The sequence below is a fragment of the Neopelma chrysocephalum genome, unplaced genomic scaffold (genome assembly GCF_003984885.1).
Source record: "Neopelma chrysocephalum unplaced genomic scaffold, ASM398488v2 Primary Assembly neopelma1_68, whole genome shotgun sequence".
NCBI lineage: Eukaryota > Metazoa > Chordata > Aves > Passeriformes > Pipridae > Neopelma > Neopelma chrysocephalum.
Window position 1 is genome coordinate 1,814,406 of NW_020897727.1, and position 24,216 is coordinate 1,838,621.

At 39.9% G+C, this 24,216-nt stretch overlaps 1 protein-coding gene across 4 annotated transcripts in view; it reads right to left on the reverse strand.

The window, feature by feature from the left end:
• The window catches only part of CHD9 (chromodomain helicase DNA binding protein 9), an 85,441-nt gene extending 71,361 nt beyond the window's left edge, over window positions 1-14,080 (reverse strand). Inside the window, exons 1-3 of one of the 4 annotated variants that reach the window (XM_027685216.1) lie at window positions 13,920-14,080; window positions 5,761-5,838; window positions 3,931-4,019 (exon numbers count right to left, since the gene is read on the reverse strand). The gene's annotated coding sequence lies outside the window, so the exon portion shown is untranslated. Of the gene's footprint in view, window positions 1-3,930; window positions 4,152-5,760; window positions 5,839-13,919 lie in introns of those variants that run through there. The other 3 variants (XM_027685213.1, XM_027685215.1, XM_027685214.1) reach the window with 3 other exon arrangements.
• Window positions 14,081-24,216: the final 10,136 nt, after the last annotated feature.

Consider the following 24,216-nt stretch of genomic DNA (forward strand, 5'->3'; position numbering starts at 1 on the left):
TTCCCGTCCTCAACATTTTTAAGGATTTTTGATATTTTGTTCATAAAATTACACTTAAGTTAAAACCACAGATCAAGTAAGTTATTTTTGCTTATACTCACTGCCCTATGCAGGGTTTATAATTTTTGTCCCTTATCCCAAATCTTCGTTCGCGAAGCCTAGCCATGATGATGAAATGTAACAGTTTCATTTTTTCATTCATTCAAAGCACAATTTTAGATTCTTTTTGGCCATATTCATGCAAATTACCAAAATGTACCAAAATTGAGTTTTACTAGTCCAGGATTAGAATTTGCTTATACAGAAATCATATAATACACAAGATATATACAGTAATTCCGTATGTTTAAACAGAAAACATGAAAGGTAACAAACTACATTTAAAATCAGTAGGAAAAGTTGAGATACTCTGTTTCTTCTATTTAAGATGCATTAAATAAGTTTCCAGGAAACAGTATTTTATCTCTTAAAGACGTAATACACTCTTGTTTGGAGGAAAGACAAGAGAATGAATACAGTGATACAAAGATAAAACATAGGAAGGGACTACCTTGGCTTCAACAGAGTTTACACACTTACCTAGTTTTGAAACATTTTGAACTATTCATAGTATCACTCAGCAATCACCAATGAAATACTTGGCAATCAGGGATTTAAGGCAAATCCCTTGAAAAGGGGGTTAATTTAACTTTAGCCTAAAAGCTCACACATTTGCAGTATAATCAAACAGAATGGGAAATGAATGAAAATGTGTGTCTGTGATAATTTACCTCCCCAGTTAAGTAGTAACCCTCTATAATATGGGAGCAATCACTTTAAATGAGCATCTTGATGGAATAATCATTCCTTTATCCTGTTAATACATATCTCTAATTAAAGGAAAGAAAGAAGGAAAGAAAACAGCCACAACTTTTAATTCCTGACCCTACTACTAAAGGTCACCTTCATGCTCTCCTCCTCCACTTCAATTGTAATTCCTTGATTAATTTATTTAATAATAAAATGAGTATAGGATCCTTCCAGAAATAAACACCCTGCAAATCTGAAATATTCTCTGATGGACAAGGTTCATGTTGAACCTACTAAGCACAAAGTAGTCTTTGACAAGCTGATGAAAACCCATTCTGCTTATACTCCTAGTCCACTGAAGGTGGTGTGACCATAGTCAGAATAAAGCCAAACTTAAATTCACAAACCATGCTTAGGGTTTGAGTATACAAAACTTCTGGTCTCTACACAGAAAGGACAGATGGATCCTGTATCGTACTGAAAGGCACCAATTGGTGACATCTATCAAGTATGGATTGGTATGACTGTTAATGAATTGAGAGAACAAGAATACCATTAAAAAAGTGACAGAAGCTTAGGAAGATGACAGCTTAGCACAGCAAAGTAGCCGTGGTTTCCAGATGATAAATGTACAATTATTGCTTAAAGTTAGGATATCCTAAAGTACCAAGATAAAGGAAGCATTAATATAGATTAGACCTCATTATCTTCTAACACTGATTAAGTTGTCTGCTTCTGATTAAAAGCAACACAATGATGACTTTCCCAGTATCAAACTTCCTTCCAATGCCTTCTAATCGATGACAAATGAAGAGCAGGACCAGGTAGATGACCTGGCATGGATTTAGGTTATTATCATATGGCTGATATAATCATCCCTGTATTTGCTAAATTCTATGTAATATCCAACAGCAGAACAGCTTTGTGGCTTTCTGTGATTTGCCCATCTATTAACATTTGGAATACTGTGTCCAAAGATTGGATAATACAGCATGCAGATAGTCAAAAAACTGATCACTTCTGCATACTATTATGAAATGAGAGACATTCCCTCCCCAATATTAAAAGACAATTACACTACCATTACATTTCAGATTTTAACTAAAGCTTTGGCCGAGTTCAAAAAGCTCAGTTAATTAAATAATACAGAAGTTACTTCCTACTGATGTGCCAAAATAAATGATATTTCATCACAGATTCAAAGATCAATGTACATGTCAGATTTGAAAGGCACAGAGGGACAGCACAATTTCCTCAAAATCCCAGTAATGTAGAAGACTAAATAAAGAACATTTAGGCATTTAGTAGATATGAACTCTAGTGATCCCTAAGAGTTAGGAGTGTTCGTACTAGAGTGCTATGATATCTGTAGCTAAATATGGATTGAAAAGATGCATTTTCTCTTATTGGTATCACGAAAATTTGGATAAAACCTGGTCGGGTAGCCTGTTTCATTAAATAAAAACACACACATGCAATTATATATATACACATATGCATTATTTTATTTTAAAATTACTTTTCACTGGTATGCATTTCTAATTATTTTTGAGTAATGAGCCATCTCTTCAGTAAAATCATACCCTCAACGTACTGGTTTTGTTTAGTACTCTATTTCTGCTACAGAGTTCACAGACATCATGCTAAATACTGCAAAGCTCACTCAAGTACCTTGTATTTTAATTTGAAGATGACAAAGATTTGAAATGTATGGGCTTAAACTAAATTGTCAGAACTAAGGTCCAGTCCATGGCTACAGTTCCAGCTACGAGTAAGAGCATAAAACTGGAGCAAACTGGCGTGTGTGTGCTTGTCAGAGTAACTCAGAGTAGTCTGTTATCCATCCTACACTGGTTCTGCTTGCACCAAACACCTCATGTAACTGTTTCCCTCCCTCTACTCCCCAAACATGAACAAACTCCCCTCCTACACCTCTCCTCCTTTCTTGCAGGTAGTATCTGGGAAATAAATATAATTAATATAAATAAAGGTTTAGAGAAGAAAAAAAAAAGACATCAAAACCCCCCAACAAAAACAAACAAAAAAACCCAACAAAAACAACAACAACAAAAAAAACAAAACACAAAACCAAAAAAACCCATACCCTAACAGTAGCTTATTGAGTGTTATAGTTGTTCATGAAAGTTCAAGTCAGCCAACATGATAAATGACAAATTTCACTTGGAAAGAAAATCCATTTTCCAATGCAACTGAAGACAAATTTCTACCATTCTCAACCATGTTTGCCTTCACTGTGAATGGGACAATTTCTTACTGAGAACAGCTTTGCTTAAGCTGAACAGGGCAAAACCACACCAAAGTATATCACAGAACTCTCTGCATAAAACAACATGGTATCAGAAAGTCCTACAATGTGCTCAGGCTATAAGCACTATACTTCTTTAAGAGATCTATATTAACATTAATTTTTAACTCAATTTTTAACCGAAGCCTCAAAATTATATTTCAGCAAGCTGTACTTAATATATGGAAAGAACACATGACAAGTTCTGTAAGGTATGAAGTAATCTTAGCTGTTTTCTTTAGACACCTACAAAAATTAAAAATACCAGTAGTTTTTAGAAAAAATTGTATTTTCTAGTGAGATTTTTGTGGCTGTTTTGTTTCTACTGTTCTGACATGCAGGTGTGTGTAATACCTCAAAGTTTCTTCAGATTAAATATGGTTGACATTATTGAGTAAAAGGGTTGGTTCTTTTAATTGCACAAAATTCAGATCCTTTGCTTTTGTTGCTTTCCAAGTTGGAGTCACTTTCTTCCCAAAACTCCAAATTCAAAAGATGTGTGGCAAGACGCACAGGCTTGTAGAACTGTTGTATATTTTAGAAAAGGACTCAGACCACAGACCAATTTACAAATTCTTTACCACTGCTTCTCTATCTATAACACTAAGAGTTAGTGATTTAGTTTGAGCATTGATACTTAGACATATGAATTCCAGAGTTTAATTATTAGCTTGGGTCAAAATTAATAGCTAGCACAGGCACCTAAAGAATCCTATACTATAAAAGTATCTGATAAACCTTTAAGACAAAATTAAGTTGCTGAAGTCTTCTAAATTAAAAATGTACCACAAGATATTAAAGGAAAGGGCCCAAGTCAAGATAAAAAATATCCTTACCAATGAATATAGAACACATCTCTTTAATGAAGAATTAAGAAGCTCAGAAATGTGCTTTAAATCCAGATGGATACCTCATCATTAGAGACCTGAAAATGAAGCATGTTAAACAAGTCACACAATAACCAACTTCAGGAGTGTACATCCAAATTCAACACCTGAAACTCAAAAATTCAATAGATACCATAAAACCAAGAACAGCAGAATTAATACACAATCACTGGTAGCCATGATTTTGTAGGTGTCCAATAAATAGCCAAGTGTTCCTTTTGTAGGACCACTAAAAATAACCCAAGCCTACAAACCTCCAAAGATGAAGGGCAGAGTCTGTGCCAGAATACTAAAAGGTTTAGGGCAACTTTAAGATACAATGTAAGTACCCAAAAAAAAAAAATAGTTTTAGGGCTAGGTTTTAAATCTGTCAGTCTGAGAAGTCCTGTACATGTCTTCTAACAGCAGAGTGCTGTTACACACTGACAGATGTACTTGCCAATGGGAACTGACACTGCCTTTCCAGGGGAACATACTTGCATGACAGTTTTATCCTACTCTTTGCCTTGACAGCAGGTAGAGGAGCTCAACTTCAAGAGGTTCTCTTTTTATCCAAAAGAGGCTTCAAAACATTACCCAGTTCAAGGGAAAATGTGTATGGGGTGAAAGTAAAGGTTTCTAACGCCTGTGTGTAAAAGCCTCAAAGCGAATAAACCCACTCTGTAACAGTAAAAGACAGACAAAGTTTGTATATGAACTGACATTCTATACCAGTGTATTTTTCCATTTCAAAAACATGACCATTCTCTCCATGGCACAGAGAATCCTCCAATTCCAATAAATAAAGAGATTCCCCTCTTCCTAAATATAGTTTCATGATGACAAACTTTTAAACACCTTTGCAGGACTATTAATACAGTTCAACCTTTAATCTTTATTAAAATATATCTATTACTGCATGGAGAAGCAGATTGTAACACAAAGATTATTTCCTCTCCCTACATCTTTGAAACAATGTTATAACATTAATATAAAGATATAAAGATATAAATTGGTTATAACAGCTACCAAAACCCTGCAACGTTCCAGTAAAAAAAATCATCTCATTCTAATTTGCTACATTAATTAATACATTTATCCCCCTTTTATTACTCAGTAACTTCAAGACTTATTCCAAGGTTGCTAAACTAAAATGTCTCTGCTCTGCATTAATGGGGACACTTCATGTGCAGAGATATTTTTCCAAAATTCATAAAAAATAAGCATGTACCCCAACATGTATGTAGGGGAAGGCTGCTAAAATACTTCCATCTTTTTTTTCCATCTCTGTGAAGTAATATGAATTTTGTATCAGAACAGCCTGAAAACTTGCTCTAGGTGTTCTCTTTTTCTGTACTGGAACTCCCATCACACAAACAGAGCTCCCGTCGATCACAAGTCCTTTTCACATCCAGAAATTAGAACTGAGTTTGAAACTCTTTAACTGTCAGGTTCTTTGCACTTCAATATATATTTTTGTTCCTAAAATTTTGCTTATTTAAAAGTTCTTTGTTCACTAAATAAAATTAAAGCATAAAGGTTTTACAATATTTATGTTAGCTGAACAGAGGCATTCAAAAATTTATTATTTGAAAAAAGAAAAATCAAAAACTTGCAATCAAGTAATTTATCCCAGCTGTAAGAGTTCAACAGGGAAAAGAAAAACCTAATTCATCTGTAACTACCATGTAAGATAAATGCTATCTTGAGTTCTTGGCTATCCAAAACAGCTATGTATCCTTCCCCAAGTGGGTTCTTCTTGAATCCTCAAGATAAAAGAGAAAAAAAGATGTTTCTTACTCTTTAGGACAGTGTCCACTTGCTTGAAGAGGTTCCAATATGGAGACAATTGTGGAATACTTAGAAGTTTGAAAAAACCTATGTCAAAAAACCCCAAAAAAACATATATAACTAAACATACATTCACCAGATCTACAGTACATTATTCTAAGTGTAAAATACAAGAAATACTTCAGACACAGGAAAAATCACTGAGCCAAAGAGAAATTCACACAAAAGGAACTTAAAGCTTTCTTAAGCAGCAAAATGGAATCTATCTCCACAGGTTCTCAAATAAGCTATACTGAATATGAACTTTTACATACACACGTGTACATATATATCTATCTCTGTTAAATGTGATGTTAAAGGAATGTTCTGTAGAGATCCCTTCTTTTGGAGAGGGTCTTAAGATTTGCTTCTAAATCTTGAATTGGCAAAATTAACTGATATACAATAAAAGTTACACTGCTAAACACAACCAGAACTACATTTGTTATAAGCATGCCTAGATCCATATTAAACTATCTTAGAAAATTTTTAAAAAATTATCTCCCATAGCCCAACTAATACAGTATCTTTATAAAATACTGAAAGAAAAATACACGTCCCTAAGTGCACACGGATTTCCTTGTTTTGTGATGAATTTCCAAAGCATTAGCATTACTAATTAAAAAAACGTGAACAACAGTAATCTTGGTTATTTCAGTAAATATCTGAAGGGAGGGTGTCAGAGGCTGGACCAGGCTCTGCTCAGGGGTGCCCAGCAATGGGACAAGAGGCAATGGGGACAAACTGATGCACAGAAGTTCCACCTGAACATGAGGAAGAACTTCTTTGCTGTGCAGCGACCCAGCACAGACAGGGTGTGGAGTTTCCCTTCACTGGAGATATTCCAGAACCATCTGGACACAATCCTGTGCAATGTGCTCTAGGAAGACCCTGCTTGAGCAGGAAGCTTGGACCAGATGACCCGCTGTGGTCCCTTCCAACCCGATCCATTCTGTCATTCTTATTTTGGACACTAAAGCACAGATTGTTATGCACATTACTGTAACAGGAAATAAACTATTCATTTCAATTAGGTGAGGATAACTACAAAATTTCTGGGTTTTAAAACATCATGTAAATTTTAATAAAATAGTTTAGTTTTGCACAACATTCTTGTGTGCTTTTATGTCTTCAGTCTTGGCAAATACCTTTAGAAAATTTAACAGCACCAGTTGAAGACATTATTATTTCACCTGCCAAAGGTTTTTGCACTTAAAGTAAAACCTGCAGAACAAAACATGTTGGTGTGCATCTGCTGCTTCAGCATGTAGTATCCCAATTTAGTTTTAACCCTTTCTCTTTTTGTTTAAACAAACCCATTAGACTTTGCACTAAATGTGAAGTGTGTATATATATATATATATATATTCTAATTTGTCATTTATATTTGTGGACATCAATTGCAATAGAGGTTCAATAATAATACAGAGAATGACAACATCATAATCTGCTACAATTGACAGTGATCTAGAAAGATACCAAAAGTTTGGAGTATCTTCTTGAAAAGAACAATGTTTATCCCCAAGTCAGTTTATTTTAGTAAAAATAACTGTTAAGAAGTTCAGGGGTTTGGCCATCAGACTACTGAAGGAATTCATACTAGTAACCAGTACTGCTCTTAAAATATTGCAGTTTTACTTCTCTAAAAGGTACCTATGAAGACTTTCAAATATTTCAGGACTTCAGTGACTTTCTGCTTATTCTTCTAATACAGGTAAAATCTTCCCATGTTTAGTTCTTCAGGTTTGGATACACTAAAAAAAAAAAAAGTTGGTTTTAGTGGTATCTGAATGCAAATGCCTCTTTTCACCTCCTTTAGTTGTCAAAAGAGTCAGAGTAACATATTCAGTGTAACGTATTTGTAATTTACAGTGTACTTCTGATCATCAGAAAGACAGTTACACAAACTTCCTTGTAACTTTAAAAAGAAAATCCTCTGGTGCTGCTGAGATTTCAGATGTAAGCATTACAGGGTTTCTATCATTTTGTCATAAATTTCAGCATTATACCTTAATTAGACCTATACAATACGTGCCCGAATTCCAGTATCTTTCCTGAGGAACTACATTGCCACTTTAAGATTTAGAGAAGCATTTGCATTGAAAACCAGAAAAAAGCCTTCTCATTTTCACATGTGGCCTGAACCAAGATTTCATTACAAAACATCACAGACAGAAGACTTCAGAGCACAGCCCTCTTTCATTTCACAATCTGATAATACACTAACTTCCAATAATTCTCATGTTGTAGCCTGATAAGCATCTTTGTGAACTACTGCAAGTTTATAACCTGGAAGTACCAACTAGAACAATGCAAAGGATCGTGTCTGTTTTACAGATGCCTGTGGATCCTTATTGATGAGTACAGATAACAGCTGTGAAGACTTGACACTGACAGACAGAAGTCTGCTTTGGGGGGAAAAAAGGAGCACAATTCCAAGTCCTGACACTACCACATGAGGACATGCCACTATTTTACTGAACAAAACAGGTTCAGTCATCCCACTGCACACTGCATTAGCTGGCAAAAGGAGTTTGATCTATAGCACAAGTCTGCCCATTCAGAGGGAGGCTGCATACAAGTTTCCGGTTGTTTTGTTTTTTGGGGTTTTTTGAACTATTTCTAAGGAGATTTGATATGAAAGTTTCCTAAAGAAGTTCTTCCCAGGCACATGTCAAGCAAGACACTCCAAGTTTGTGATTTTTTTCAATATACTCTTCTTAGAATAGGAAATCAATTAAAATTAGTAACTCAAGCAAAACATCACTTTTCATCTTGTCTCGTGGTTTCCAGCACACTCAGGACATGTTCCTGAATTCATCTGCAATGGACAGAGACTCCAGACAACTTCTACTGTGCCATCAATACACTGTCACAAGAGTCTGACAGTCAAAATGGACTTTTAAAAAACTTCCTCAGTTAAATGGGACAATAGTCATCTGTTCCTCAAGCATATCAATGAATTAATTCTTAAGAATTTACACAAAATCTGCCTCTGAAGCTAAATTTTAGTTTAGCTTCTGAAAAACAGCAAAAAAATACTTTGAAGAACTACATACTGAAACCAGTGACACCATATTATGTGGAATCAGGCCCATTGTCCTACCTGACACTGCTTTTAATGTTAGTGGAAACCACTAACTACAGAAGCTTTACTCCAGGGTAACTGAAAACAAAAATATATTGTATTTAATCCTCAGATTTCTTCTAAAATATGGAATATCAGATAGGCAGACTTCCATGCCATTATACAGATGAAGTCTTTTTGAAGCTTAAAGGTTCATTACAGTGTTAAGTATCTAATGTTATAAAACCACTCCCTTCAAAAGCCATTTGCAGAACCAATTTTGTAGAAATTCCTGAATTTAGTGACCAACATAAAACTCTTAATACTGCTCATGCAGCACAAGGAAAAGTGCCCAAGAATACATTGCAGAAGGAAACAATTTGGTAACCAGAATTACATTTACAAATATGACTCAGGTAAAACAAAGTCAAATTGACTATTTGTCTCCAGAAAAAGGATGGGAACATCTTTCCATCTCCCTGCAAATTCTAACTATTGATTTAAGATTAAAACAAACACGTATCTCTCAAAAAGAGAAAGATGCATGTACACTGCCAGCCCAAAGACATTAATATTTGGAAGTTCTTGGGTAATCTGTATGGATGAAGTTGGAGACCTCAACACATTTGCTCAATGACAGATGCCATATCAAACCAATGGATTTCTGCTGAATTCTAAGTTTTTAAAAAATGCTTCCTACCTTTTGACTTGTTTCTTGCAGCTTAGTAAGTGAACATAATGTAAAGGCAGCACTGCAAGTGGGACTTGGATCCAAGGTGCTGCCAAAAAAGTCTTTTACTTGATCACTAAAGCTTGTTCTAAGAGTATATATCCAAGTATATATCCAGATTCTAATATATAAGTTTTGAAAATACTGCTAAGGTGTTTAAGTTTCTGAAGTTACAATAAATTTTAATTAACCACATTGTTACAAAATGTTTGATTTAGAGTTGGTCTTCTGCAAGTTTTCAGCACTGCAGTTATTCAAAAACATGGTCATTGCAAACCAAATTATACTTTTTCAGGTAATACTTCTAGAAAAAAACACTGCTGAAAAAAAGATCTCTCCTCCCTACACTACTGTAAATAAGAAAGTCATGTGTTCAGCCTGTTTGACTTTTGTCCAGCTCACTCTCACAATTATGAACTGGTCAGACAGAGAAAATACGAGAATCTTGCTATTCCTTCAGCCAAAGCAAGAGCTACAAGCTCTTTGCAGTTGCTGTTTTATCAGCAAAATAATTGCTTCTTAGTATCACAATTTCTTTTGCTGAAGGGGAAAGAGAATACTTCAACAACATAATAATGCTAACTATCAATTCTTGAGTGTTTGACTAAATAAGCAGCTGTTTTCTCCATCACCCATGTCTGTGTATGCAGACACCCGGCATTCCTCACACACCATTTCTGACTACAGGAAGAGCACTAGGAAATGGAATGAGGACACCATGTGAGCCCAAGGAAGTGTGGGATTTCAAAGTGTTCATTAAGCTCACAGCTCCACAGTTTGATGGAGCCAAAACCATTAAAAGGACACGTCTAGAGAGGTCAGTGGAAGAATACAAAGTGTCGACAAAACTAGATTGGTTAGAAAAGAAACCGAGTGCTAAGGGTTACCAGACTTCAGTTAAACACAGGAAAGTGTTTCATCTGGATGATTTAGGAATGTAAGTATCAAACATCACTGAGAATTCAGTTCAGATATAATGGTGGAAAGGAGGAGAATACTGCAATCCAGTGATGAATAGGATTTGCCATTTGTCTCCATCAGCTCATTCTAAATTGCATGAAAAGTACCAAAGAAATATAATGATGCATTATTTGGGCACCTCTTTCTGCAAGACTGATAGAGATGAAAGAAATGCATTGTAAGGAATCCAAACCCATAAAATATATAATTGTCCAGCTTACTTGTACTTTTTAAATAAGGATACATATACTCTAAATATAGGTAATACTTGTATTGTAACTTACATTAAAAAATAATCTTACAACTAACACTATAAAGCAAGTAAGAACAGATCTATTTACTTCGTGGGTTCCACAAATAAGGCAATTTTAAGGCAGCATGTCAATCTTTTTGGTTTAATCTGCCTGCATCACTAACTTGTCTCACTCATAAAAGGAAACAAATGAAAATTGCCTGGTTTAGGGTCTGTGTAGTCTCTCAGTAGTGGTTCTTGTCATACATCTTTTAGATAACATCACTAAGAATACCTTTTAAAAACCACACTGTGCTTTTTTTCCATGACTGAATTCTTGGACTAATCTTCAGGAGCACTGAGCACCAGCAGCTCACGTGAAATGAGTAGGTGATGAGATTCCTCAAAATTCTCGAACAACTGTAAGACTTCAAATTCCACTTCTTTTTACAGTAAAAATGATAGCCTTAGTCCAAGTGACATGAGTTAATACAGCTTCCTCATGAAGAGCAGCATAAAGTTGTATAAATAGAACTATTTGGTTAAACACAAAGAAGCAGGTTAGCACAAAGTAAACCAGCACAGTAACTGTAACTACTTATGCACCTGCCCTTATCATCTTATAAATGCAAAGTAAATTGATGCAGCTTACTCACTAATGGGGAAAAGAAAAGCTACTTTACATTTACTTTAAGGTTAGAGAGTTCACAATGGCCATTAACCACGGAGTTCTTGATAACTGAAGTTCACATCCTACCTCACTTCCCACTAACTTCTCCATGTACCCATGAGTTATATATAGGACCTGGCACACTGATCCCTGAATTGGTTGCCATTCAAGAACATGTACATTAAGTTTTGCTCTCTAGTTTACACAGTCTGGGCATTGAAGTCCATGGCACTTTGGAAGCCTCATCTGACAGATGCAGGAAGAATGAAAAAGTCATTATTAGTTACAGGTATGAGGAGTTGAAGTTTTGTAGAAACCAGTAAAACCAAAAGCTACTAATTGCTACTCTTACTTTAGTAGTTCACAAAGTATAAGATAGAAATAATTGCTGATTTTAAAATATTTACCTTGTGAAACTAGCAAAAAGTTGATATGTGCAACAACGAATTAAAACTCAGAGACAGGGTAAAATCCCAAATATTGCTCAGAAATGACGGAATGTTAATATTCTGCCTTGAGTGCTAAATATATTTATAACTGCATACAAAGAATTACATGTAAAACAAGGTGAAATAATTATTTTACCTCACACCTGCCTAATGGGCACTTGTTGGTGTCAATGATCCATGTTTAAAAACAGTTGCAGGGAGCTCTTAGGACTGACAGGCCTGGTTCTCCTGAGAGAGGGGTGTTACTTTTTAAGGCTACTTCTTACAAAGTCTCAAAAGGTACACAAGAGAACTAGAAACCCTACCCCCTCAGACAAAGTGTTACTTTGTCCCCCATGAGCACAAATTATAACACTGAAGGGTTCAGCTCTCTTCTACACAGGGAAGGGAGACTGAGCTGTATTTTCTCACACCGATGAACTCAAACAGCTTTCATGAGCTGAAGGGAGTTTTCAGTTGCTAAAGATTCTTATGATACAAAGACAGTGAGGAGTGCAAACCATTTCTTACAAACTGAAAGCGTGTGCATCAACCTTGATGTTAAAGCTATCCAGCCAAATGAAGGGAATTCTGAACTCTCTTCACCTGTTTTTTATCCCTCTTCACAAAAATTTGTGCATAAAGAGGGAATGAAAAGGTTTTGACACTTCACTGTGATAAACGTCAATGGGAAATGTGATGATTTCTCCACTTCATTAGAATAAAGATGCATGCCACCTATGCACCCAGTGCTATCTACCAACAGTGCCCAGCTAGCCTCAAAATCCTCTCCTTGTCATTCCTGGAGGAAGTCAGCTTGCAGGCCCTACCTGGAAAATGCCAGTCCATAAATTCCAACCTTGCACTTTCACAGCCAAATCCCCTTTTAAGCCTCCACCCATGCAGTGGGAACCTGCGGCCATGCACCATCAGTTCTCCTCACCCCAGAAATCTTGCAGCCCAGAAGGGCAGCAGACTGCACGTCCACCTCCATCCCTTCCAGACACACCTCACCAAACGTCAACCCTCCCCTTCCTTCCCTCTTCCTTTCTCCTGCTCCACGTTTCCTACCGTGGTGGATCCAAGCCAGTGGGCTGCCAAACTCAGCTCCTCTTTTTCTTACTGCTTCGCCTGCCCTGGGAAATTATTTAAATTCCTCCCTCTGCCCACCTCTATTATCCTTCGTGGTGAGAGGCCAGGTCTGCCATGCCCACTACTCCGCCTGGGAGGGTGCCACATCCCTTCCCTGCCTCGCAGCCCCTTCCCAAACGACACAAGGCGGCCGGGGGATATTCCTGCCCTACCTCCCTCCACCCAACCCTCTCCTCTCGCTGGGGGAGAGGGACATGCAGCCTCTTCCTCTGCTTCCCTAAGGAGACCAGCCCTCTTCCCCTCGCCCTGCCATCTTCTTACCTGGAAGAGGGCAGGACATTCAGCCCCTCGCCACCCCGGGAAGGCCCAATTCCTTCCCTCCAACTTGGCCCCCACCTTGTGGTCGCCCCTGGGCGCCGCGGCGGGGCCGGGGGCGGGGGCGGCGGGGTCCGCATCCCCGGGCGCCCCCGCCGCCTCCATCCCGCCGGCTCCCCCCGCGCCGCCCCCGGGAAAAGCCTCGCCTGGCCGCCGCCGCCCCCGTCCCTCGTCCTCCTCCCACCTCTGCCGGCGAGGTGCGAGGGGCCGGCGCGGAGCCCCGCGGTGCCGGCGAGGGGCGGAAGCGGGCGGGGGCGGCGGCGGGCACAGCCCGGGTGCCGAGCAGGCCGCGCCGCGCCGACCCCGCCGGCAGCAGGGGCGGGCAGGGCCGGCCCGGTGTCCCCGGCACCTGGAGAGCGCGGCCTGCCCGTCCCTCCCTCCCGCACGTACTCACCGCCCGGTTCGCCATTACGGAGCGGCCGCCGCTGCCCGGCAGGAGGCGGCGATGCCCCCGCGCCTGTGACAGCTCCGCGCCGGGGCGGCCGCGGGCGGGCGGGGCGGCTTCCCCTCCCCCCGCGGGGATTCCCTCCGTGCGTCCCCCCCGCCCGCCCCGGGGAGGCGAGGGCGGCACTCACCGTGCGGTGTCGCAGGCCGGCGGTGCGGTGCGGGCGGCGCTCCCCGCTCTCCCTCTCTCTCCCTGCTCTCTCCTCCCCGCGGGCGCTGCGCGGGAGGGGCCCCACGCTCAGCCGGGCGGGGGGGGCGAAGTTTCACTCGCTCGGCGCCGCGACCCCACCGGCCCCAGCACACCCGCGGGGACGGGCTGGGGGGCGCATTTGCATATTTGTCACCCCCGCGCTGATTGGCCGCCCGCGCGGGGGCCGCCGCGGCGCTGACACGGCGGCTCGGGCTGAGGGAGGAGGAGGAGGGAGCGGGGCGGGGGGAGGAAGAGGCGGCCGGAGCGCGGGAAGGGGCGTGCGCGGGGCGGGCGGAGCGCGGAGGGGCGGGGAGGGGGGAGCCGGGAGCGTGCGAATTTCCTTCCCTGAGACACCTTCGCCCTCCCGCCGCAGCGCCCGCGGGAGGGGGGGGGCGCTGGCGGGGCAGGGGCGGGCGGCGCGGGGCTGGTGGGCGGGGGGGTGGCGGCGGCGTGCGGCGGGCTGGGCACATCCAATATGGCCCCTGCGCCGGGAGAAGCCAATCCCGGGCGCGGTTACTTCGGGGCCGGGCCGGGATGCGGGGCAGGCCCCGGGCGGCGCGGGGAGCGGGGGTTTTCCCTGGGAAAGGGAAACTCGGAGCTACGGGGAGGCGCTCCCGCTGTCGGTGTGTCCTCACGCCCGGCGCCCCCGGGGCAGGGCCGGGCGGAGCCGCGGGGAGGAGGATCCCGACAGCGGGAATGCCCCGCTTGTTTTAGGAAGCCACTGGGGTGCGTTTAACACCGGCGCTGGGGATGCTGCGTGGTAGCCAAGGCTCTCCCTCCCTCCAGGGATAGGCTGTTCGTCTGACCTATTGGTGGCACCACCAAGCCTCCCACTGAAAGTGCTATCAGGGAGAATCCCACTAGTCAAAGGTAAAGGCGGACGCCAGACAGGGCGAGCAGAGCCTCAGGCACAATGTATCAAGCCTCTTTGGAATATTTTTCTTGAACATGCTAACAGCTCACATGCATTCTTACAAAGTTAACTGTAAGCCTTTCCTTTTACATAATATTTTTTCAAACACTAAAATCAAGTGCCTTAAATGCCAAGTATTGATTTCAAGATCAAAATTTAGAAGTATCCATTAACAAAACACTTTTATGTTATATGAAGGGGTTTTGTCGTGTGATTTTTTTTTTTAAAGTGTCAAGATACAAAGTTGTTACAGGACTCGCTTTCCTGTAGCAGGACACCAGAGCAAAAAGCTTGAGGAGGGAGTTTCTAGCGTGGCTGAAATGACAAACCCTGTAGGGGCTTGCCTGCAACTTTATCTATAGTGGCAAATAAATAGAAAAGAAAAAACACTTTATTTGGGCAGTTTTACATAACTCTTGCTGAGCTGACCTGAAGACTAAATTAAGAATTCCAGGAATACAAGAAAGTTCCCAGTCAGAGTTATCTACACTTGGATACTGTTTCTGGGAGGGCTATATGCACAGATGCAGTCAGAAATCTCATCCTAAGGCTTCCTTCCATAGCTTGCTAGCAGGGAACTAGGGATACACCTCTAGTTCTCTCCAACCTGTTGCTTCTATGGTTAGGATATCATTTAAGGTAAATTTTGTCTTTCTACCAAATGTCAAATTCTTGTGTATCTAATACACTTAATTATATATCGTAATACAGTAATTGATTTGAGAGTTTCTAAATAGCTCTACTGAGCTTCTATAGCTACAAGCATAAGGTAGGTTCTTTTTTAGCATTAGTTCACAAAACACACCTATAAGCAAGCTACTTCAGTGTTTTAGCTTTACAGTACCTCTGTCTGTCTCCCAGTTCCTTCATGGCCAAAACTTTAATCTTGCTGTCAGACTATTCAGAAAGTCTAGTGTTAACAGTCGTGCTAAAATTTCTGTATTATCTTTCTTTTAGCCAGCCCTGTAGATTTTCCTTCTTTCTAATTTCCCTATCTCTCACTTAAAAGTGTGAAAAGCTTCAAAAAAAATAAACATACCTGATTTATTTTTTTAAAAATCCTGGTAGTTTCTAAAGGAAAATGCTTATGTCTCTACTCTAACCCCCACAGTGAAAGAAACAAGTACTTTGGTGGAAAAAAAGGCAGCCTTCACCCTTTTATTAGAATTTGCCAGCCAATGGTAGCACTTCCTTAATAAAGCTATCAACACCATTGTAACACTGTGAAGTGCTCTCAGCTGTAGATAGTGTGAATGGGAGTGTCATAAGTTGAGAGCACAAGCTTAGAATCATAAATCACATGAATGACCGAAAATAGGATCATGCGACTGGTTATTCTGCTGCTCAAAAGGACACTGAAACTCATGAACACTTAACGTCTGGATGGATCCTCTTAGAATTTAGAAAACAAACAGGTTGCATAAATGGGCAGAATTAAATGGTGATTTTTGGTTTAGGCTTCATTTTCTTAAACGTCAGTGTCTCCTCGGTTTTGGAGATTGCTTTTGCACAGCATTAAATTTTTTTTCCATCAAAACTTCTGCCACTTTATACCACCACTCTGAAATCCTACTATTGTTTTAAGCACTCATAATTTTAGCAGGTTTTATACTTTTATGGTATCTTTGTTTTCTCAGCACCACTGCTCCACAATGTAATTATATTGCCATGGTCCATCATCACATACCATAGTGATTCTTCCAAAATGTTGGGTCTGGTAAGAGTCTGACCCTCCCCTCCTTTTTTTTTTTTTATAAATACTTTTCTTCAGATGTCCCATGTACCACAAATTTAGAACACATGCATTTTTTTATGTTCTTGACTCCCACAGACCAATAGCAATTTATTCAGCCTTAGGATTTACTATGTGTGTGCCTTGTAACTCATTGTAGTCTACAGAAGAAGAAGTCCTGTGTGCTCAAAACAAGGACACTCATCGTTTATCCTTCTGTGAGCGTGGGATAAAATTTTGCAAGAAACAGGAAATCAATTGCTGTGCTTGCCTGGTTTCCTGTACTTTGATGATCCATGGAAGTTGCTGTAGGGGTATTGAGGCGAGGGCTCAATTGACTCATAGAATCATTTAGATTGGAAAAGATTTCAAAGATCATCGAGTTCAACTGTTCCCCCAGCACTGCCAAGCCCACAGTAACCCATGTTCCTCAGTGCCATATCACATCTTTTAAATACCTCCAGGGATGATGACTCCAACACTTCCCTGGGCAGCTTCCTCCAATACTCTACAATGCTCTTTGTGAAGAAATTATTCCTAATCTCCAATCCAAACCTTCCCTGGCACAACGTGAGACCATTTCCTCTTGTCCTGTCATTTGTTACCTGGGAGAAGGGGCTGACACCCATCCGGCTACAGCCTCCTCTCAGGTAGTTGTAGAGACTGATAAAGTTCACATGCAGCTGAATGTGCTGCTGAGATTCTGCTGTTGCCACAGTGACTGCTTTGATCCTTCTCAGTAGCCCCCCTGTGTGACTTGGGAAGGCAAGGAGCAGCTGTCTGCACAGATCGCTGCTATTAGAGCAGCTCTTCCTCTGTCTTTGCTGACATGCTCTCAAAGCCTGGCAGGAATCTGTGATGCAGGTGCAGACCTGCAGTGCCACACAAAACAAACCCTTGCCGAGGTGTTCGGCTGACTTTGCAATCTGCAGCATGAATAGGGAGCAGAACACTTTCTCTAGATAGCTCCTGGAGCTGTTAACAAGTCTGCAAAGTGGGGTCTCTGCTCGTGTCATTTTACCTCGGAACACATTCAAAGTCAGACGTTCCCATAGGGTTGGAATTGGGGAGCTCTGCTTGTTTCGTGCTGTTGCCTGGCAATGGGAGGTTTGTGTGGCCTGGTGTGTGTGCACTGGAACTCCTGCAAGAGCAGCTCTGCTGTGCACCTGCACTTGTGAAACGGTGCAGATGCAAAGGAAGTACCCGGAAGCAGATGGTTTCTCTCATGGCCTAGCAGAGACTGGTTATAAATCTTTTTAGATAAGGACAAAATCTACTTGTTTTGACTGCGCTGGGGAACAGTTGCAAACAAGAGTATGGATCAGAAAGAGGAGTTGGAATTCTGAATATAAATCTTTAATATCATGATAAACAACTACAAATAAAAATATGATTGCTATTAAAAATGCAAATAATCTGTTTTTTAAAATGGAAATCTGTTGACAGCTAGAATGTTTCCCTTTCAGGGTGATGTGTTCTAAAAGTTTACCTAGAAGCTGAGTACTACTGATGTAAATTGAGTAAACCTGCAGTTAGCTAAACTCTTTCCCTTGCTGTTTCCTCAAACACCTACACCTGTAGTTTGATTGTCTGCTTGCCACAATGACAGCCACAAGTTCACTGTTAATTGATAAAACCATAATGATAGTACTAAAATGAAATCTGTCATAAAATAAGCAGCAAGAAGGGAGAACATTTTAAATCTGAGCTTACTGAAAAATTATTTTTATACTACATCAGGTTTTCATTAAGAAATTTATAAAGCATATTTTTAGGTCATTGCTGGCAGGGCCCAACTTTAGGTTTTGGCAAAGATTGCTGCATTGCCTTTTGAGAGAACAGAAGTTTGTATCTTAATAGGCTGAGGCCAATGTGTGAGACTTAAAAGATTTGTGAGTTGGGGCTTAAAGTGTTGTCTGTAAATACCACTTTCAAAGAAGGTGATACAGGACCTCTTCGAGGCTCTTGTGTTAGGAAGACAGTAGCCGTTTAAGCCCAGCTGCATGTTGTGATGACAAGGTGGAGCTCAGGTCACCTGACTGTCTTTGGGCTGTGTAAGGCAGCACTGAGGCTTTGCTGCAATTTTCTGCAGAGTGGTTTAGTGTAGAGGAGTCTTTAGGAGAGAAGGAAGCTGGTAATAGGTGTAGAAGCATGTTGGAGGCTTTATGTTGTTTCTACAGCCTAGAGGAAGCCTAGAAGCACGTGAAGTGGTTTGATAATGAGGTGAGTATTATTAGTAGTGCCAGTCAATAAGTAAGATGCTGAAAGTGAATGCAGTAGTTAGAAACAATGGATATACTCTTGCTTGATTCTTTTGGTTGTGTTTTCTTTGAAGTTTTGTGTTTTTAAATATCTTTACCTGGACTTTTCACAGTAGAACTAACTATTTGTGCCTATTATCCCTGGGATGGCTTTAAAAGCAGTTGGAGTTGGGAACTGTTCCTTGATTTAAGGAAAACTTACAGGATATTTGTAAGTAAGGACTAAGTAGCTCTTAGGAGGAAGAGAAAGGCAAGGGATAGTACATAAAGGATTTGAAGTAGGGGTGTACTTTTTGCGTTTTCAAGAAAAGAAACTTCCTTGGAGGTGTCTAGTTCTTGACTGTGAGATGATAATGGACATCCTGCTAGAACTGAATTCTGTTACTTTTTTGTTGTTTTGTCTTTGATGGTAGAACATGTAAATAACAGAGATTTGGGGTTGTGAGACAAGACTATACTAGAAGGGATATTTGTATAGTTATGGCCACAGGGTTTTCTTGGTAAAGGTGGTGGTGGATTAGGGGTAACTTCTAATCTCTGCGGAAGGTTTTTGGTGTTCTTACTTGTGTAAGTGGCATTTGGAATACCAGATGTATATTATAGACTCAAAGCCTCTAGTAAAAGTCTGTTAAGGAGTGGGAAGAAAGGGCAGTATCAACATGTTTTTTAATCTGAATACTACATATGAAAAGACTTCAGGCTAATTAAAAAGGAGGTTTATAAACTCTTCAGGGAGTTTGAATGTACAAAATAAAATGTAGGAGTAAGTTACTAATTTGTCATTTGCTTATTCTTGGACTGTAGAAGGGAGAGAATCCTCCTGAAGGAGAAGTAAATTTATACTCAAGAGCACTTGCGCTATAAACAGGGTTACTAACAATAAACAATAGGCTTGTGGGACTTGCCCATGTAGCTCTACTCAACTTCTTAGGGTTGTAGCTTTGAGACTGCTTTCAGTCCAAAACTAGTTGTAAAACCAGATAGTATTGGGACCCTCTAATCTTGATGGAAAACGTAGACCATACCCTAAGTTATTGAGTTCATTTAGGCACCTCTGAAAATTGAGCTTTTATGTAAGGCAGGCATCCGTACTGGTATGCACAGAGTCATCAGTTGTGAGAAGCATCTGGAGTAAATCTCTAAACTGTTACGTTTTAATATGGCACGTCTATCTAAAACACGAAGCAGAGCAGAGCTGAGCAGTGTGACCGGGTGCTCAGGACCTGCCGTAGGACACTGAACTCGCTATTACGGTGTGCAGAAAGGTCCTGCTGCCCTCCTGTGGTCCTTCCCATAGACACAGTTTTGTTCTGAAGCTGTTGGAGCATTAATTTTCCTTTAAAGCTGAGGTTTTAGCTGCCTGTAAAGTTAAAGATATCCTTATTTTGGTTGGAAAGAGCTAGTTAGAGGTTATGGAGTGTTTTCCTATGATAAAGTTAAGAGCTTTGGGAATGACAGGAGAGCAGTGGATGTAGCTTATCCCAGCTTTTGTGAAGGTTTTCATCCCCTGTCCTGCAGTATTCATCTGTCCAAGATAGGATTTTGTGTTCTGAATGGGTAGGTAATAAGGTGAATGGAAAACTGTATGAACGGTCATAGAGAGCGTTTAATACTCAATAAAAATACTGTTAACAGATAAAATACCACAGGGGTCCATACTGCAATTGTTTAACAACTTTATCAGGTGCTCAGAGAAGTTTGCATGTGACAAGAAAATGTGACAGGGCCAGTTGACATGCACAATGACAAGACTGTCACTGACATCTAGAGAGGTTGGAGGACTGACACGAACATGCTTTCCTGAGGCTTGTTTTCCAATATCTGCATACATTCCAGGAATCTGGTATTTCATGTTGTGTCTTGAACATATACAAAAATTTGTTTTGTAAACCTAAATAATGTAACACATCAAATCAAGTAGTCACCACTTTTTGAGAAGTGTGGAATTATTGTTTGTTGCTTTACAAAATTTGTAGTGAAGCTATGAAGCTGTGATTCAGTCTCTTGTCAGTGTTGGCTTCAATAAGTAAACCTCAAATTTGCACTGAGGTAATAGCCAAGTAATCATGAAACTGAAACTGAGCATTGTGTTCTTTATAATTCTGTACTGATAACTGAGACTAAAACTCATCTGACAAATGTAATCAGCTTGGATCATCTGCTCTAGACTGAGAATCTCTTTGATCTGTGTAGTTCACCTGAGTGGCTCTCTGTGACTGCTGTGCCTACCATACAATTTTTAGTAGGCTACTGATTATAAAACTTCTAAATCGAAGAAGTTTTATGTGTATGTGCCCCAAAGTATCTTCTCCTAAGGACTGGTTTGAGGTAAACTGTGAAATTCAACAGTCATTTGACTGAAGTGATTTAAATGACTCCAAGTACTGCAAGAGTCACACGAGTGGGCTGTGGCTGTTCTGCTCATCTGCAGGACTGAAATCGTCCAAGAGGGAGGTGAAGGCAGAACAGACATAGCTGCCTGCCAGGAATTTAGGAAGTTGCAGGAGAGAGGTTTTGTTTCTTTGGGGTTTTGTGGCAATTTTCCATGTGCCAAAATTCCATTGAAATTATTCCTTGAATCTGGGCCTAAACAAATTAAGTTCCTTTGGACCTTGACTCTCTGGGCTGAAGTCAAATATTTAACATCTGCTTACAAGTGATTAGTTAATGTGATAAGATGAACTTTTAAATAGTTGCAAATGTTCTGACTCGCATTTCTTGTTAAGCTTCACTTCTGTGAAAGTTTTTACCAGTCACAAAGTGGAAGAATATGATGAAATGAAACTTAAAAGGCCTTTATAAATGTTACCTGTGGAAACCTTACTGAAACAATGATGTGCAGCTTAAGCCTGCTGGTGATTCTGTTCAATGGTTGACCAATACTGCATGCAATAAACCAGATCTCTACAAGGGAAATGAGAAATTTGAGTCTTTAAGCAAAGTGCTTCTTGGCAGATAACACATTATCACTTTTTAGAAAATTAATTCTAACCTATGCTTCCTAGGCAACAGGATCAACTGTGTGGTACTCTCATCCTTCTGTGTCACTTGTTTAGTTTTTTTATTGCTGCCATTACCTTTAGTAGTTTTTCAGATATTTGTACCTGATCTTATATTTTGTAATACTGTGGAATATTAAAATTGACATTGTTATGACTTAAACTGCTAACTCTTAGTGAACTTCTGTTATTCACAAAAAACACTTAAGATCTCATTTTTGTGAATAGTGTTTGTTCTGTCTAACTAGGTATGCAATACCTGTACAGACTTTTAATCTTCTAATGGTTCCCCACAGACATATGAATTAGGATTGCATTTTGCATGTACTGGGTTTGATTGTTTAGATCTTATTGCTTTTACTTCTCCCTACTACCAACTGTTTTCCTTCCTTTTTTTTCCAGCTTCCTCCAATAGTTACCTTTCCCTCCAGTCCTTGTCACTTGAGTTATTTAATGCTGAAATAGGAAGGCTTCTGGAGTGTATGTGTGGTGTGTGTGCACATGGTTTGAGGTCATGTTCTTCTTTTATTATGGCTCTAAAGCAACTGGGTTTTGGTTTCTCGTATTTGGAAGTTAGGAATAAAGAAGGAAGTCTATTTTCCTTCTTGCTATGTTCAGTGAAATTTAAGTTTTCTTTCCTTTTTTCTTTTTTTTTGAGCCTCTTGATCAGTTTCAGAACAGTCAGATGGAGGAGGTGTGTGTATATATATATAAAGTACATATATACAATGCCATGCTTCTACTTCAGAAAAGGCAGTTTGTAGCACAAATGCTGCCCAACCCTCATAATATCAATGTTAAAGCTACATCTGCAAAAGTGAGATTTGGCTGCTCACAAGAGGGCACTACAGCCTTACTTTTGTGCATTGTTTTGTGAGCTGCAAGATCTAGCAACAGAAAGGCAAAGAATATTGTAGTTTTCCAGAGTAATTAATTTTAAAACCTGGCTCTTATCAGCAAAGATTGCCAGCTTTTTTTTCTTTTTTACAGCAGAAATTAAGCTATTGGAGTAATGCAGAAATTAGAGTTGAGAGCTTTGAATGGAATGTCCTTTTGTCAGCTTCAGGGTCAGAGTATTGTAGCTGGTGGTGACAGAATGAGGCAAGCCAGATAAAGAAAGATGTGATCTCATTCAAAAAAAAAAGGGAAGACTGTCTGACCATAATGAACTAATTTATTTACTTATCAAAGCCTTAAGTGTCATTAGACAGCTCAGTAGGCAAGTCATCGTAAGAGGAGTATTCACTTAGTAAAGATTAATTATAGCCTCCAGCATATCAAGTTTATTATGTCCAATAAGTATGTCAAACAGCTGGAGGAACATGTTTGTCTTTACACTCGATAGCATTCCCTTGCCTCAAGGTCTGACTCCTGAAAGAATAATTAGTTGATGTGGGTGAATTGTTCCTAATTCTGCAGACTGTGTTTTGGTGTGTATTTAATTCTATGATTTAAGTAAAGCAAAATTAAGCTATTGGATCTGATGCTGAAGTTGTCAATACATAACTTTAAATAATGTCTGAACTCTGAAGCAGAGTGGGGTTTGTGGTGTTTGGTATTGGTTTCCTTTCATCCATGCATTTATTGGATTTAAACTTTTGGTCTAGGATGGTTTTTCTCAGCAGAAATATGAAAGACTGGCAACTCACAAATTGTTGGGGTTTTAGGGTCTACCTGCCAAGGAAATTCATTATAATAAGCTGGCTTTACAGTTTTCCAGAATGGCTCTTTCACTTCTGAAGTTACTTCTCATTGAATGGAATAGACATTGATGAACTCACAGTTAGGAAAAAGAATGTATCACTGAATAGACAAGGCAGGCTTGGAACCAAATTATATGAATAGGTAAAGGGTTCATAAAAAGCTATGGAGAAAAAACTGTATTTCACATATAGTGTTTTATATGCTTTTGAAAAGCACATATACTGTAGGATTATGATGGGGTTTGGGGGGACACAGGGAGCTAATAAAAGCTAGACACCCAAACACACAGTCAGAAAAAAAAATTATTAAAAAGAAGTGAGTAGGAAATGGTGTAAGGTGCTTCAGTAGAGTAAGGAAAGCTTCTGATAGCAGAATGAATTTAGGATCTCAGGAACAGGATTTAGCTGAAAAACTTAAATTTGCTTTTTATACAGTGCTCTGAAAGTGATGTCAAAAGGAAGACACTTTTTGGCTTAAACAATAAGAACGTATTGTGAGAGATAAGCACAGTTTTTGAGCTTTGGAAGTTAAGCAGACTGAGCTGTTGGGACAGACTTGTTACCAATAAGAATGTCTGGATAAATAATACATCAAGAACAGATATAGGTGCCTATTGAGTCTTTCTTAAT